The sequence below is a fragment of the Frieseomelitta varia genome, unplaced genomic scaffold, assembly GCF_011392965.1.
Source record: "Frieseomelitta varia isolate USP_RPSP 00005682 unplaced genomic scaffold, Fvar_1.2 scaffold_257, whole genome shotgun sequence".
In the NCBI taxonomy this organism is placed as follows: domain Eukaryota; kingdom Metazoa; phylum Arthropoda; class Insecta; order Hymenoptera; family Apidae; genus Frieseomelitta; species Frieseomelitta varia.
In genome coordinates this window covers 97,216-114,766 of record NW_025109987.1, presented here as the reverse complement: position 1 = coordinate 114,766, position 17,551 = coordinate 97,216, and the positions used below count along the sequence as shown (strand labels likewise).

General features: G+C 39.7%; 1 long non-coding RNA gene across 1 annotated transcript; it reads right to left on the bottom strand.

The window, feature by feature from the left end:
- Nucleotides 1-2,293: 2,293 nt before the first annotated feature.
- On the bottom strand, nucleotides 2,294-15,301 carry LOC122528748. Its single transcript, XR_006306659.1, has 3 exons — nucleotides 15,176-15,301; nucleotides 9,165-9,170; nucleotides 2,294-2,304 (listed from the first exon to the last, which is right to left on the bottom strand). It is a non-coding gene; the product is annotated as an uncharacterized LOC122528748 (long non-coding RNA).
- Between the last annotated feature and the right edge of the window lie 2,250 nt (nucleotides 15,302-17,551).

Here is a 17,551-nt window from a genome sequence, read left to right as displayed (position 1 = left end):
AAATTCGAACAAGCGAAACTTCAATCGTTACCTTCTTTTTTTTTCACACGAACGAGTGCATCTCGATGATAAACTATTACAGTTGTCCAGCTACGTCAAACGTGAGCACTTTACACTTTGGGGAGACGAATATTCCTCGAGGATTTAAGTATATGACCCGTGAATGTTGATATCAACTTTTAACAAATTTATGTCATTTGACGTATACACTCTGACGTTAATTGATTAACAAACATATTAATATAAATAAACAAAAATGTCTGTCAGCATTAAAATAACCGTATCAAAATATTCTACACGAAATTATCATAATTTAAATGATAATTAAGATAAACACAATTTATACATTTGTGTTTCTGTCCAGACAAAGATTAATATTAATTTTGTCAAGAACACTGTAAAAAAACAATAAAATTGTACTATTATTTACATATAATATTATGGGATGGGCAAATTCTGGCCAAGAACTTTCCTCAGTGCCCAACAAATGCAACTAAATGTCCCAAGTGCCATAAACTGTAGAAAAAGTTAGGCCTGGGATTTGGGATTATTTATGGGTAGCCCTCCAGGTCTAACGTTTATCATTAAAGGTATGGATGCGTTTGTGTGGATATGTCTATGAATGACAAATTTTTGGGCAGATGAGGAAAAAGGACAGTGAGTGTCGAGAAGTCAGAGAGAACACAATGAGTTTCAAGAAGCCAGAGAGAAGACAATGAGTTGAAAGTTGCGAGTCTAGCGAGTTTAGCAATTAAGAAAATAGTGTAAAACATCACTTTATGATCATCATTAAACAAATTTTTTTTTCTTTAACATTAAATAAACAACTATTCTTTAACAAAATTCCTACAAATTGGATTTCAAGCCGGGATTCCTACAAATATATATGTAGAATAATACACAAAATACAATTATTTATACATAAAATATATAAAATTCCTACAGTGATAGTTCTAATAAATGATACATATTTCTTACACGCAACTGCCATTTCAAAAGTCCCGCCGGGAAAGTGTTAACATGTTTCCCGATCGGTAAAAAAGCTGCCGATTTTTTTACTTGACCGCTTCGCCATCTTAGTGCACCTAGTGTGGGAGAAGAAGGGGGAAAAAAAGTTCACTTCCGATAGGTAGCATGAACCATAGATGAAACGTGTGTTAAGGCGACTCACGCGATTGTAATTTTCCAAGAAGTGACCCAACAAAAAACTAGGTGATAAGCGTTATTTTAGAAGACGGTAGGTACGAGTACGCTCCATCGCTCTCTCCGATAATATGGAATTTACGTAATCTCGCTCGAAGGAAAAAACGTACCACAGTTGCAAGGTATAGAGGCGATAAATAATCTTTCTCCTTTTTTTTTTCCTTCCTTTTCCGGACCAATTATTTTTTTTCTTCCTTCCTTTTCCGGACCAATTATTTCTTTTTTTCCTTCTATTTCTATCGAGTAAAATGGAAGTACAAATGGTTAGCGTGACTGGAATAAGGCGAAGATGTATAAAAAAACTTGATATGAACGTTGGTTTTTTTCTAGTTTTCCACTAATATCGCTGCACAGGTAATACGATATAGGTGTAGATAAAAATACATGAAACAACTGGTACCAAAAGTGGATATAGTTTGCCTTCGGGATTTATACCTTTTTGACGTTGACTTGTTTTCAATGTTATTGCGTATCCACGTTTATTTTCAATTGGTGAATTATGATAAATTAATGTACAGTGTTTTTTATTTTGTTATAATTTTTTGAAACTGTAAACTTACAAAACAATTTCCAAATTTTTATCACCTGCAGCGTGACGACAAATCTTTCAAAATTGCGATAACTTTTAAAACAGTTTCCAAATTTGTATTGTCGTCTCCAGCATGATGACAAATTTTTTTAAAATTGCCATTTGCAAAGTCATCACCAGTGGCGACATACAAGTGGTTCGAAAGGTTAACTGTCGCGTAAAAGGAAGGAAGGTGACCGATTCGGACGTAACCGTGCTGTGGATTATCGCATCCGATTCGAGACATTCGCTTATCTGGATAACCCTCGCAATTCCGTTTTGTCCTTAATCTTGAGCCCGGAGCGACGACGCGGCTCGATTTGCATGTACGCGCAAAAACCAGGTTGCTGTTGCACCAAGACGCGCGCGCGCGCGCGAGAGAGAGAGAGAGAGAGAGAGAGAGAGAGAGAGAGAGAGAGAGGAGAAACCGGCGTTATTACGTAACCGAGAGAGGCCAGGTCGATCAACGTTGCGCCAAGTGAATGAAACTGGCTCGAATCCACCAAACGAGCCCTTAGTTGCGCGATCTCCTTCTCACCGGCGTGCTACCAAAGACTCGTGTACCACTTCTCAAACGAGGCAACGCTCCTTCATCTTATCTCTGCTCTATTATGTATTCCTTTTCCGTTTCTTCCTGTTGCTCGCGCGCTCCTCCTCGGTGTTTTCTAGGAATTCGACGAGTTGGAAACACGTCACGTGATCATCTCACCCGTTTCGCGCAATACACTCGGTTTGCGCGTTTACGTTCCATCGAGAAAGCAAAGTCGCGAATCAGGCTCGATCGAACAATCGTAGAAACACAGTTTGAATGTTAGGCCAACAACATGAACATTAGGCCAGAGAAATTTAGATTTTCCGATAAAAATTACCTGTCTTAATTGTTTTAGTGCCATATTTAACAACGACAATTCGATTATAGCGCCATAATTTTTTTCTTTTTAATTACCTAACCTAAAATTAACCTAAACCTAAACCCTGACCCAAACCTATACCTAAACCCTAACCTAAATCTATACCTAAATCCTAACCTAAACCTATACCTAAATCTGAACCTAAACCTAATTTAAATCTAAACCTAAACCTAAACCTAAACCTAAACCTAAACTTAATCTAAAACATGTGCATAAATAGGCAGTTTTGCTTTATCTACTTTTATTCAAAGATGCTCATTTGTAGTCATATTAAGGCAGCGCTATCGTGCATGTTTTTAAAATAGCCCTAATAGCCCGATTGGGGCACTAAAGGCACTAAAACTTAACCTAGCCGGACCTTTCGGATCAAATTTAACGTATACGTTCGGCAAATTTTGATATATTTCAGAAGCTGTATTTTTTCCTACAAAAATTAATGTACTTTTCGTAAAAGAAATTATTTTTTAACATAAATTTTCAAAAAGTGTCAAGAAAACATTAAAGTTATCAAATTTAACCTTCGGCCGGGGTTACTGTCAGTCGGTAAGAGACGAAGCACATTAACGTGCTACCGGCCGTTAAGATGGATTCTCTGCATTTTTCTCTCAAACTTGAGTAAAACCAAAATAATGCCTAAGGTGGACTAACGTAACACCTAAGAAATAATCGAGCAATCGTTTGGGAAACGATTGCACGGTTTTTCCAGGATCTTTGTTACTCCGCAGTTTCCAAAAACGTTTTAGCGACAGATGGCAAATAGGTAAGATCAACGAAGAACAGTGAAATAGGCAAGATAATAAAAAAAAGAGATGCTCGGCGAACGAGAGAAACGTGTATCGGGGTGTTTTCGATTCTACGCGGCATCCTGAGCCTTTCCTCTCCCCGACGCGCTTTTAAAAATACGCCCTGCCTATTCATAGACATTTCCTTGGACACACCGTTACACATCGGCATAAACATTCAGCCGGTGCAAGCAACGTACAGCGTACAAGCAACAGTGCATTGCACTTGTAACCTCGAAAGAGCATTTGGTGTCTCTCGGCAAGACGTGCCAATTACTACGTTGCTCGCATGCTAAGCGCGCTCTCTTTTTTCCCCCGCGCCTTCTCCGCGCCATTTTACCTCTCCTTGCGTCTTTCCTTTTCTTCCCCTCCCCTTCCTCCCGATCCTCTCTATTTTTCAGACCCCGTTTTTGCTATTAACCGCGTGCATATAACTGTCTATAATAATAATAATAATACCATACAGTTAGTCGGAAGTTTCATCGTTGGGCAAAACAAAGCGAGACACTTTTCTTTCCGACTTTCTAGAATTTTCGCGAATCGTTCGTTCGTTGGCTCGCCTTTTACTATTCTCCTGCAAACGAGATTTAGTTGTTAATGAGAGTGTAAAAAATACGTCAGAATCTTCGATTGACGAAGGGAATTCTATTTGCCCAAAAATATTCTTTCTTTTTTTCTGTGTGCGAATGAAAGACGAACTTTTCACGAGAAACGAAAGCTTCGTTAACACGAAAACTATCGACAAGTAAATCGTAAAACTTCCATCGGAGACGTTGAAGTGAAAAAGATAGAAAATCTTTGTAATACAACTGGATTTTATTTATGTATTTTACGAAGAATCGTCTAAAGATATATTGTTTTATATCCATAAAATATCTAACAAAAATTATCAGTTGGATTACTTTTTACCATCTTTCAGGCAATTTTCTAATTCAGAAAAGTTCTTATTTTTTCGACAAGTTTCAAGAACGATTCGACATCCTCGTCAATAGTGAAAATGTAGTTTGAAAGTCCCTTTATCATAAACATTTGCACATTAGATAATTTTTTATGAACTTGCATTTTCTTTTTGTTTTTCTGAAAAGCAATGCAGCAAATAAATATGACGAAAATGTTCCTTTTCGAAATCGACGCTAAACAATCGTCAACGAAATTGTGCATTTTCTTTACTGAAACAAGCTTGAACAATCTGTTCAATGACAGATTACACTATGAATTTGTTTGACCCTACGCCTACTGTGTCGGGGTCAGTTTTGACCTGTGATGGGAGCTGCTTGTGTTAGTTTGTGTTAGTGCTAACGCATCATGCGGCTGTGTGCAAAATTGTCAAAGTGACGACGACTAAAGACGAAAAAAATCAGTTTCTGGTAACGTTCTGACGAAGACAGACATGTGCAGCAAATCGAAGCAATTTCTTATTTCTAAATTTATTTTATATTTTAGTGTTTTTATTATTGTTTTAGTATTTTAATATTTAGTATTTAATAGTTTGTATTATTTTTTTTTGATATTTAGCATTCTATACTATTTTCGTATTTACTATTTAGATTTTAGTTTTTAGCGCTATTTTAATATTTTACTATTTTTAATATTAATTTACTATTTTTATTATTATTTTTGTTCTTTTTATTACTTTTTCCGTTGTTTCTATTTGTTGACGCAATGCCTTCGTTGCCAACGAGCAATCTTTCTTTGTCTTCTTTTGCTCAATCTGCACAAGACGTTCCTGACAATGAACGACATAAATATATAGTAAATATATATATATAACTCTCATTGTTCATGTGACTATTATTTGTTCTTTATACTTCTACATGTTTCTATGAGTCGGGTGTCTGTCACTGTGTTGGTACAATATCGGTGAAAACCTCGGTCTCGAACGATCGTCACTCTGTACAGTATCGGTCAGCCGTCCGAACAACTCTAAATATGCATTAGTGGGATATCCGTGTGGGTGAAAATCACCCCAGCACAGGATGCTGAGGTTCAGTACTCGGAGGATTAAAGTGAAGTTTGTTACATTTCAAAATATGAACATATATACATATGTCCATTTAAGAAAAATCCACACCAATACACATATAATACTAGAGACCATTGCCGCCGAACGAGCTTGAAATATCTTCGGAATATGTGCCTTGAAACAATCGGTAGACCGAATAGAACCTGGCGTGCTTCTTCTTCGTCTCTCGCGCCTCGTTGCTTCTCCCCTGCTCTACGGATGAGAGAAGCAACGAGGTTCGTTCATCGGAAGAACTGGCGGCGAAACGCGGTTTCCTTAAACGCCGCCGCGCCTTGTTGTTTTCCTTTTCGTCAAGGGATATAAACAGCGGCGTAAATCCATTTGAAACGACTTTCCGAGAAGCGTCGGCGAACAGGAGGAGGAGAACAGGGGTTCGAGGGGAGGACACGTTGGTGAAACGACGCCGACCAGTAAGAAACACGATCGTTTCAGGATCGTTTCCTTAAACCTTCGACCGTTTCCGGCGACGTAAAAGCGACGCCACAACCCCAATTCTACACGGACCGAGAGAACCGGCAGATCTAAAACCGTGCTCGGGTATCCGCCGATTATTACAGACTCGTTCGACTATTTTTCCTTCCCTTTATTTTTCTCTTTTTTTCCCCCTGTCTTCTGCTTTTCCTCTTCGTTCCTTCCCCTCCTTCTTCCCCTCCCCCCCTCCTTTTTCATTGTTTCCCCATTGCGCGAAACAAAGTTTTCTTTCGGATCGATTTTTTCCCGCCCAAGTATCATCCCGTCCGCCGCGCCGCCATTCTCTGTGGTTTCGTCGCGCTCCACGATTCTTCTCGGCTCGTCCGCTTCGCTCCTTCCTCGTCTTCATTCTTGTTCTGTAGCGACGCGTAACGAGAGACCGGCGGTTTCCTTTCCGGTCGACGTGCCACGGCAACTCGTCTGTCGATCGCCATTCACTCGGTCGCGGAATGCAAAACAGTCTCGACTCGCCTGAACCAGGCACGGTTTCGTAGAGGAGCGAGGAACTAATACTGGAAACGATTTTCACGACCGTTTTCATCCAAAAATCCCAAATTTTCGTAATCGCGCCAAAGATTTTCAACTACATTCAGCGGTTTCGTGCATTTTTCTTTTGTTCATTCAACGAAGATTCATCGAAGATCGAAGAGCAAAGATAACGTAACTGCACTAATGGCGGTGAAAAATTGTCTACGATAATAATCATATAATTTCGTAAAAAAAGATCGTATAATTATAATTTTAAAATGTGAAACCTCTACCTCTGTCTTTTTTTTTTTAAAATGATTCTACATTAAGCAGCGGATGGGATTTTAAATCGATCAACAATTTTTTTTTACTATCATTGGTACAGACATGCTCTCTGCTATATATATATAGCAAGTATCGACTACCTAATAAAAATCAATTGAATCATTTCTAACAAAGTAATGCTCAGCCAAGTTGCATAAAAAAAAAAAAGTCTAGGAAAGGGACACTGGGTTTTTTTTAGTTTACCTAATGGACTTGGCATTCTCCTACCGTAGCATTTTGTTTCGCGCGAGCTCTGTGCCTTTTGTGGTAGCTGGGGTCGTGTTGGGTCTTGCGATCGCCCGTCCCCGTTTGTTGCGAGCAACGCATGAAACGGCATTTTCTATGGGTTACGTAATGAGAGCTTGACATTTATTTACCTTTCCCTGCCACGGATACGTTTTACGCGGATACCTGCAATTGCCGCTACTTAGTACACGTTGCACAACCTTTTTACCGACCGGGGTAAATGATCTCGCATTGATAACGTTCCGCGACCCGTTTGTCCATGCCTCATCGGTACATCGCGTCCGTGTCCAACCAACATGTTTGGGAAATCGTTTAAAATTATTCATAAGCCAAACATCTCGAGACACTGCGTCTTGCTCGTGGTACGTGTATTACGCGTCGTATTTTCTTCGATCTTAACACATTTATGGCGGGCGTCACACACGTGTACTTGACTTTGGTTGGCTAACAAAAATACTGATAAAGAAATGAAAATATCTATTACGTATATGGAAGAAACGTGTCGAAATATTCCAAGTAATATTAATTCTACAAAATATTCTACATATAAATTCTACAAAATATTCTATATATAAATTGTACAAAATATTCTACGTACAAATTCTACAAAATATTCTACATATAAATTACAATTTAAATGATAATTAAAATAGATACAATTTATGCAATTATATTTCTGTTCAAACAGAGGTTAATATCAATTTTGACAAAATATTTCCGTATATCTTTTAAGCACTCGCAAAAAATGAATGTCTGAAATCAGTCGTATTGACAAACGATTATTACAGTGTTAAAACAATCAAATTATACAATTTTTTTTATGAAAATACTATAATAATGCTTCTAATAAATGATACATATTTCTTACATGCAAGAAACTGTCGTTTCAAACTTCCCGCGGGAACGAAGCTTAGAAAGTGAAACGTCCTGTACCTCCAACTTTCCGCGAAAGAACGTTACACAAACGACATATTACACTCGTTAACCCTACGAATACCATGCCGGAGTCACTGGTGACTCGTCGAACCGCGTCGTTTTGAAAACGATTACGCACACAGTGAGAAGCTACATATTTGTGTGAGAAGAAAAATGACACCACCCCCACCACAGCTCGACCTTGCCGAGAATTTTCAGATGTCCTGATATTCTCCCATCTCGGTAAGGGTCGAAACAAAGCCAAACCTAGGAAAAAGGATTTGGCTGGCACCAAAAAGTCACGTAGCAACATTTAATCTGTTAGCAACAGTCAGTCAGTCTTTCACGAGGAGAGAAGCAATACACATCTCCCAGACTCGTATCATACACGCAATATTTGTATAGTTAGTGAAATACAGTCCACCATACAATTGTCTTTTTATTACAATAAGCGTGCTAGGTGCTGTTTCTGTATAGGAAGTAATAACAGATACTCGCTTGTGTGCGATTCATGCAAAAGAAATGTTTGTAACGCCCACTCAACAAAAATCCAAAAAATTATATGTAATGAATGCAATACTTCGCAATACATATAATTTTTTTATAATTTATCAATCTATTATTTTTTTGTATACATACAACGAAAATCCGAGCATAACTCGAAATCTATTACACTGTATTATAGTAACGTCTAGAGCTCGAACAACCGTAACTGCGCTCGTACAGAATTGGTGAGGGTCTCGAGCTTGAGCCGCTGTTTAGTGAAATATCGGTGTGATGAGTTAGCAGTGACTCTGGCATGGGTCACTATGCTGCAGTACTCGGAAGGTTAATCGACACCGAGTATTGAGTATCGAGGCAGTTTTGGGCGAACTATCCGAAAATACCGCTCCAGTATAACACACATCTTTCTCAGTTGTTTTTTCAGAGCTCGAAATTTATTTGTCATCGGAACCAGAAAATGCGCTACATAAGAAAATAAAGAAATAACTCTGTTCGTATTAAGAGTAATAAAATTAAGCACAAAGCAGTGACTTCGTTCTCGATTCGATCCGAGCCGAGCACGCAGTTCTCCGGTTTCGCTGCTCTTGTTCCTCGGCGTTTGCGGACAAACACGCGATATTGGTGATTAGCGATACGTGTATGACGTACTTTGACCAAGGCTGGTGGAATCGTTGATGATTCACAGTGGCACGTACTTTTCTCATGTGAGTTGCGCAGCGTCTTGCGACGAGTAATTTTTACACGTGCACGCAAACCTCTCTCTCTCTTTCTCTCTCTCTGTGTAAAACGACAACATGATGTGGTTAAAAATCATTTGTAATGCAGATAGTTGATCGTGAGTCATCGATGAACTATAGACGGTGGTTATCTTGGATGGTTTGATGCGTTGCATCAGCTTTGCAAGCAAATTTCGACTCGGGGCTCGCGCCGCGTGTCTTACTTCTTCGCCTCGGGGAATACGTATACAGGGTGATTCACATTTGAAGTAACTTTTAGATTTTCATGCGTCTAATGAAAAATTGTTCGATACGTTTAATTAAAAAGTTGTATGGTTTTCAAGGGAGGCAAAATATGACGTATCAATTTTTCTGTGGATTTTGAAATTTCCAAGATCATCTCCATCTTTTTTTTTTAATTGGACCATATTTTTTTTTTCATCACGTTATTATTTTTTTTCATCATATTAGATTCCAAATAAAAAAGATGTTAAGTCACGTTGGTTCCAAACCTAATAGTTAATGAGATATTTTACTGTTATTTAATCATCAACGTGCAAGTTACGTGAATCACCCTGTATATATTTATACGTGTCCAAAAAGTGCACGATCATATACGAAGAACATGTAATTACGATAATTTGTAAAATTTATAAATGCAATTATCTCTGAAACTATTAATTACTATCAATTCTGTTAACTACCATTACTAATTATCTCCAAAAAAAATGTCTCAAATTTTTTTTTTTTTTGTTTTAAGAGGACATTGATTTGGTACACTTGTGCTAGTTTGTCTCTAGATAGACACGTGTAGGAGATACGAAGGTCACTGCTATTTTTTACACGGATATAATTATGTAATTTTTTCTTCTTTTGCATCAATCGATGCAACAGATCGTTCTCTACAAAAAAATATTAATCTATATACGTTCGAAACCCATTAGTTCAAGAGATATTTTTTTATAAAATTTTTGCATAAGAGACACAAGTATTTTTTTTTTCTCGTCTTTCATACGATAGATTTTATAAAATTAAAGTTTTATACTTTATCTTCTTAACAGTTTTTCGATATACATAGGTTACTAATCTAAATTATACTTGACAAAATAGCAAGTGACCTCCATATCTCCCAAATACGACTATCTAGAACTATGTGTACCTAATTACTGCCCGCTCAAAATAGAAAGAAAATGCATTTAAAATATTTTTTAAATGACGAATAGTTCCAAAGATAATATATGCGTGCTCAAATGTGTACGTGTGTTCCTCGCGTAGGAAAAACATACACGTACTCAAAAAAAGTGTACGATCATATATGAAGAACGTATATGTACGTATATGTGGTAATTAATTTTAAAAACTCGAATTATACTATAGTAAAGCTCAAAGTTACAAAGTTTAGAGGCAAAAAAATTCGATCGTGCATCGTATACGTCGATCGTCAACGACGCGCCCTCTAGCGTCTGTGTCGTTTCGTGGGCAACGTGTTTTCAACTAGTTTGAAAAAAAAAAAAAGAAATTTGTCGGTCGTACTATCTGCTTTGATAAAAACTGAGAACACATCGGTATCGCTTTACGTAATATCATTCCGCAGTTTCACATCCAACGCTCGCTTTTCCGGAAAAAAGAATGTAAAACTAATGATGAGAAAACTCCTGAAAATCAGTATCGATCGTGTACGACGCGAGTTGCAATTTCTTTAGAGAAATCCTTTCCACGAGTTGCTTGATAAATTAATCCCAGAGAGAGATTTTCAATACGCGTGTGATAATGAGTAACGCTGTGTTTAAATTCCTCGATAAATTTCGTTGGATCAGTCACATTATTCTCTCGATAATAATTGCTGCTAATTGATCGTCATCAGGTTTCTCCTGCCTACTCGACCCACTTTCATAAGTATTCTTTCAAAAACGTTTCGCAAACGTTTCGATGTGAACAACCGTTATTCGTGATGTATCTCTTTACCTGTTTTTAATATTTATTACTAATAATTAATTATGACTGGTCAACCAGTTATTATTTATTATTATTGTTATTGTCAGTAATAATTGAAATGTTTAATATTTTAATATTTTCAAAGGGGGAGAGCGTTCAACCGCTACTTTGAGAGACCATTGATCGGAACGTATACGTACATAGAGCCGTGTCGTATAATTACGTAACGCAACGTGCGAGACGAACGAGTGAAAAGAACGCCTGCAACGTGCTCGTTGACGAGCAATCTCCACGCGAATGAAACGAAACGAGAAACGCGCGGGGCGAAATATTTTTAAAAGGTGTAGTTACGTAATCTGACCGATACGAATCAGCACGAACGACACGTGCCTTTACTGCGCATATCTCTCCCCGTCGGTTGAACAATAACGATTCTCGTTTATTTTTCGCAATTCGTAGTACGTCAACGTATGCAGATCGCGCCTGTTGACCAGCAACGTTTCCTGAACAGATACGCAGATAAGTGTGTAGTGGCTGCTGTTAGACCAGTTACGTGAAAATGATCCTTTTTAAGTAGAAACAAATACGTATTAATTTCGTCAGTTGACGTGCAAACGACTACAGGACCCTATCGTGTTCTTAACCTCTCGCGCTGAAATGACGTGCCACACACGTCGAGAATATTTGGCCCAGAATTGCAATATTTTCTCAGTTTTGAGTATATTGAAATATAATCCAGGCAAAACAAATAATAAATTTATTACCTATTAGTAATAAAATAAATTTATTACGTATATTAGTAATTTCTATCCAGTGATATACCGATGAATTCAAAAAGAAGACGAATTATTGTATATGATTTGGTCACTCGTTACGGTCCGCAAACCAGTTTATTAGCGCAAGAGGTTAAAAAGCCGCGACGATAAGTTGTCTCTTCCAGTTTCTTGACACGTTATCGTTACTTTTATTATTATTTTTTTATTTACATTATTGCCTACTTTTGTTTGCTATTTTATTTTTTTATTTACATTTTATTGTTTGCAGAAGCCAAACGAGCAAAGAACGCTTGTATAATTGTTGCGACGCATCTACAGGGTGGGCCAAAAGTTTCTTCCTACCTATTTATTTATTTATTTATTTTTTTTTTTAACAAAACGTCAAAATATAAGAAAAAACTAATTTCATTAATTTCAAATTAAATTTAAGTTCAAGCGTGATTCTTTTCGTTATGCTTTAGAAATTATTCCTTTCAAGATTTCTGTTTTGCTAGAAGTAATTTTTTACCTTGTACATCTTTGTAGAAAATCGTTTGGCTCGTTTGGCCCATTTTTAGACCGTTCGGTGGCCGGTTTGGGCCGTTTCCATGGCAACACTCGCGAAATTCCAACGGTTACCTTTGGAAAGTTCTTCCTGCCGTGTACGAACTCCTAGTCACTAGCGTAACACGTCGAATTCTCTAGAAACCGTCGCGTTTTTTTTTTCCGATCGAACTTCGACGTGGACGAACCCACGTACGTAGTACCAACTTTCGAGGCAATGTCGAGGCAATGCCGTGTGACGATTGGAATTCAAACGCGAACGACGTCAAAATTCTTCCTCCGATCGTTCTCTCGAACGTGTTCATTCGATTCGAAAGTGCGAATTTTCGGGTTACGGGTGTGTAGAACGTGCCAAGTATCAAACTCATCCACGATATTTTTCTTCCCTCTATGAATCGAGATATGTACAGGGTGGGCCAAAAATTTCTTCCCACCTATCTTTTTTTTTTAATAAAACATCAAAATATAAAACTGATTTTATCAATCAAATTGCGGATTTAGTTTAGTAGGAATTGATTTTTAGTCCAATGAAATTGGTGGCAATCTCTGATCTGTGAGAAATACAGAAAATATTTGAGGAAAAAAGGACGGTTCGATAACTAGCAACCGTTCGATGTATTTTTAATTTTTAATTTTAATTTTAATTAATAGAAAACTATGCAAACATTATTCCCACGCAGCGATAAATTGCAATATATGTACCAAGATTATTCGATTTTCAATTCTCTTTTCCTTGTGAATTGGTCATATTTTGTCAATCATTTTCAATTACCAACATTTAATTATTCAATTTGTAAAATTTAGATTAATGACAAATTCATTTATTCACAGCAAATAATCCCGGAGAGAAACAATAAAAATGATTTAAAGAATATTCAGTACTACTGTCTTCCTTAAATAAACACACTATTCAAGCACAATGACTTTCGATCAATAATTGATCCGGTCGTAAGGTAGATGTTACAGTAGGTCAACATGTTGCTAAAAAAATCTACAGAGTTCAGTAGAACTCCTTTTTTAGTAGAGGAGCCGAGAATTAACATCAATCTATGGTTCCGCTGTCGTTTGATTTATCAAATAGGTCATTATACATAACCTTTGGCTAACTGTTGGCACCAACAAAGGCGCTTTTAAAATTTGCTTATGTGATATTGTTGGCGCTTCGGTCCGCTGAAATGAGATGCCGCCTATAGGTGCTCACTTCACACTGCTCGAATCAAACTGAAGGCGCTCACTTCACACTGCTCGAATCAAGCGAAAGATTACACCTACATTTATATTCGAAACAAATTTTACAAAGTTTGCCGTAGCGAAAGGATTAACGATGAGTAGTACATGGCTACGAAAGAAGATGGTCAGCGTTATACAGTAGTGCTCTCTTAAGCGTCCAATCGGGACCGAGTTGAGACCGAGAACTTTTAAGCGAGGAAGGTGACTCTACCAATTGTGTAATATGAAATATCTTGTATCACTCTGTCTGTATCTTGCAAGTGTTTTATTTTACTCGGCCTTCGACACGTCACGTTGTAAAGTAACGTAGCGTGGGAATAGTCCCAATTCTAAGAATTGGCGGAGGGGTGGAGGATAGCGACAGACACTCAAGTGGACAAAAAATGCGGGTGCTACTGCTCGGCTACCATCACCACCACCACCACCACCATCTCGAAGCATTTCCAGAAAATACAACTTCCCCTCGCAGTTTCGTCGACGGCAGGCTAATTCCTCGAACTGGTACTTGTTAAGAGCTCGAGAAAGGAAGAGTGTGCGCCGCGCCGCCGTGGTCGCGCTGGTGCTGCTGCTGTTGCCGGCACACGGGGAGTGGTAATAAAGGGGTTGAAGAGAGAAATCGGGACGAGAGGGGCGAGAGAGAGAGAGAGAGAGAGAGAGAGAGAGAGAGAGAGAGAGAGAGCCAACGGAGAGATTACAAAGAAAGGGGAAAAGGGGTTGGCAAAATGGGCGGAGGGCGAGAGAATAGGAGACGAAGACGGATGAGAAAGCGACGGTAGGGGAAGGAGTAGCGGAGGAGCTTCGCCGATGGAAAAGCGGAAAAGTAGGGAGAAGCGGGATAACGCTGGAGCGAGAGGATGAACGAAGAAGTTTGAGGGATGAAGGAAGCGCGCGTGAGAAGGGCGAGGGCGGGGGTAAAGGGAATGCCCGCGTGTGCCAAGCAGCCAGCCAGCCTGGCTGGCTCGTCACGCTCGTCTTCGAATCGTCGGGTCGTGTCGTGTCGAGTTGGGTTGGGTTGGGTTGGGTTCTCGAGCCTCGTCGAGGGTTGGTCGAGTTGGACGATAGCGTGTTGTAGTAGCGCGCCGGTGGTGGGCGTCGGAATCGTGAATCTCTCCTTCTCCCCCTCGACACTCGTCCAAATAGAACGCGGACGTCCCGTTCAATTTCCCAGTTGAAGAATTATACTGGGAGAAAGTACGTACGATCACGTTAGTCTGGTTTCCCGGCAGTTGGATTGGGAACGAAGCCGGCCGGATGCGCTGTCTATGCACGCCCTTGGTTCGTTCCGTTGCAACGAAACGGAGGCGAACGGGAGTAATATTCGCGTTCGATACTTTGTACACGTTGCCTGTTCCGTGACACCCGATTTTCCACACAAACCACCCCTGGCAGTGCCACGTTTTTTTAAACGTTCGCGCGTTATCATTCCCTAAAAAATATGAGGATCGTCTTTAGCGGTTTGTTATCGATGCTTTTTCATTGGTTTTGCAACGCTTCTGCGTAATTCTTCCTCTTTACCTTTCGGGAAAAATCTTTCGTCCCCAAAAAGAAGAAAAAAAAAACAAAAAAAGAATGAAGAGCGGATAGAAACATAAGGCTATTTTTCACCGATGAGAATCGCTTGCCCCGAATCGGTCGATAAATCGGGCTGCGCACTCCCGGAACGTGGAAGAAATGTCTTCGAGCTGGAAACGGTAACGAAAGAGTTAAATTTCGTGGATATCGAGCCCGTGCCCCAGTCTTGTTCCCTACAGCGACAGCTGGATCGATATATGGCGACGTTGCCGAGCGTGAACCCTGGAGCGCTCTCGTACGCGCTTCGCTCCTTCCTTGGGAAAGTTTTGTCCGGCGCCCGGCCTGCCCGCTCGCCTCCTCTCGCGCCAACACCCGGTCAATACTTGCCCAACGCCAATTATGCACAGCAGTTTCCAAGCCCTTTATATCCCAGAAACGTTTGCCGGTCGACCTTGTATTTATTTACGTATCGAAATATATCGCGGGCAGCCTCCTCTTCTGCTTTCCCTCTCTCCCTCTTTTTCTCCTTCTCTTTTCCCCGCTCTCACTATCTCTCCCTTCCCCTTCCCCCTCTCGTTACTCCGACAGATCAGGATTCCGGTTTTTGCATACACGCTGTTGGAGAAGCGCTCCGAGTCAAGTACCGGTACTCGAGATTGCGTGAATTTTCCACCCGGCGGGTTGATGAAACGAAAATAGACACAGTGTGCCACGCTTGATTTTTTTCAGCGGCGGCGCGGGGTGATTCAGCGGAGCCGAGAGAGCTCTCTTCCATCTCCGCGTTTTGTTGCGATTGTACAGCGTATCGCCCCGTCTATACTCGCCCCTTCGACTCGAAAGATCATCCCTCCTACTTGTGGCCGCGGGACTTTCTCCAACCGAAACAATTTCGACAGTTGGTTGGAAACGGGCCTCAGTGTTCCCAGGTACGCAGGCACGACGATGAGTAATTTCTGGGAAATACGCAGTTTGGAAACACGAAATAGGGAAATACGCATTCTGGAGATACAGAGTAGGGAAATACGCAGTTTGTAAACACGAAATGGGGAAACACGCAGTTTGGAAATACAAAGTAGGGAAATACGCAGTTAGGAAATACAAAATAGGTAAATACGCAGTTGGGAAATACAAAGTAGGGAAATACGCAGTAGAAAAGTACAAAGACCATTGGCAACAGTGTGCGCATTTTTTATTTACCAACGTTGTTGCACAGCTGGCGCGTCACTGCAAGCGTTTAGGTTAGGTTTGCCCCTCGAGTTCGCAAGGGCAGATATGGTCGCGACACAATAAATAGCCGAAGAATACCTATGAATGCAACCGGTTCGACGCGTGTAAGCGAGACACCACCGTATACACGTCTCTGTATATCCCAGTGTCTTATCGAGGGAATTACATGGAAAACATTTTCTAACGGTAGATGCGCTCTGCGTAGGCGCATTATGCCGGTTCGTGTTAGCAATCGAGTTGCCGGAGAAGCAAGAGAAGTAGCAGCAGCACCATCACCACTAACACCAGCAGCAGCAGGAGGCAGGGAGGATGTGTATGTGCAGGAACTATAGAGCTCTGGCGTCGTTCGATCCCTTTACAGTTCAATTCAGCTAACTATCGTAACGCGACGCGACGCATCTTTGCAACAAAATTTCTATAACACAAAGGTCGTCTTTTTTCGTCTTTTGACGTCGCTTTCTATTGAAACACTAGATCTCCAGTTTCCAACAATTTTTCTCTTCCTTTAGGAGTCGTTTCTTTCTACTTTAAATAATTTTCTATAATTATGCTTATTTCTTTCTGGACATTCCATGCTATCAATTACAATTTATAACTTCGAAAGTTTCATACTTTTTATTAAGTTTGTAGGGAAGGATGTACCATCGTTAAACAGTCGTTCCCGTTGTTGTATAAAGTTTGTCGCGAGTCTGGAAAATTACGAGATGCAATTGCGAGGCAATCGTCTCGTTTACTCGCATAAATGCGAATTTTATAATTCGCGATACGGGTTACTAACGAATCGGTAGCCGATACATATTTCTGCTGATATTCTCGATCCCTGTGACATCGGTCGAGTCGCGCGCGCCGTTGTCCCAAAATTTGCACCGGTACGCATTACAAATTTATATCTGCGTATAATAAAGCGTAACGTGATAATTGCAGTTCATTATCGTTCGAGTTAAAGCGAACGAGGAAGCCAAAAATAACAAACGTGTATCTCTCTCTATTTACATAGAAAGATCTACGCACGTTTGAAGAAATTGAATTGCCTAGTTAAAACGAATCAATTTCATTCGATCGAAAAAATAGCAAACGATCGGACAATAATAAAAAAAAATAAAATAAATCAAAATTGACGAGAGAGAGTGCGTCTATTACGTAGTAATAAATTGAACGATGATATGTATGCTAAATTCGCATCTCTCGTTTTGATCG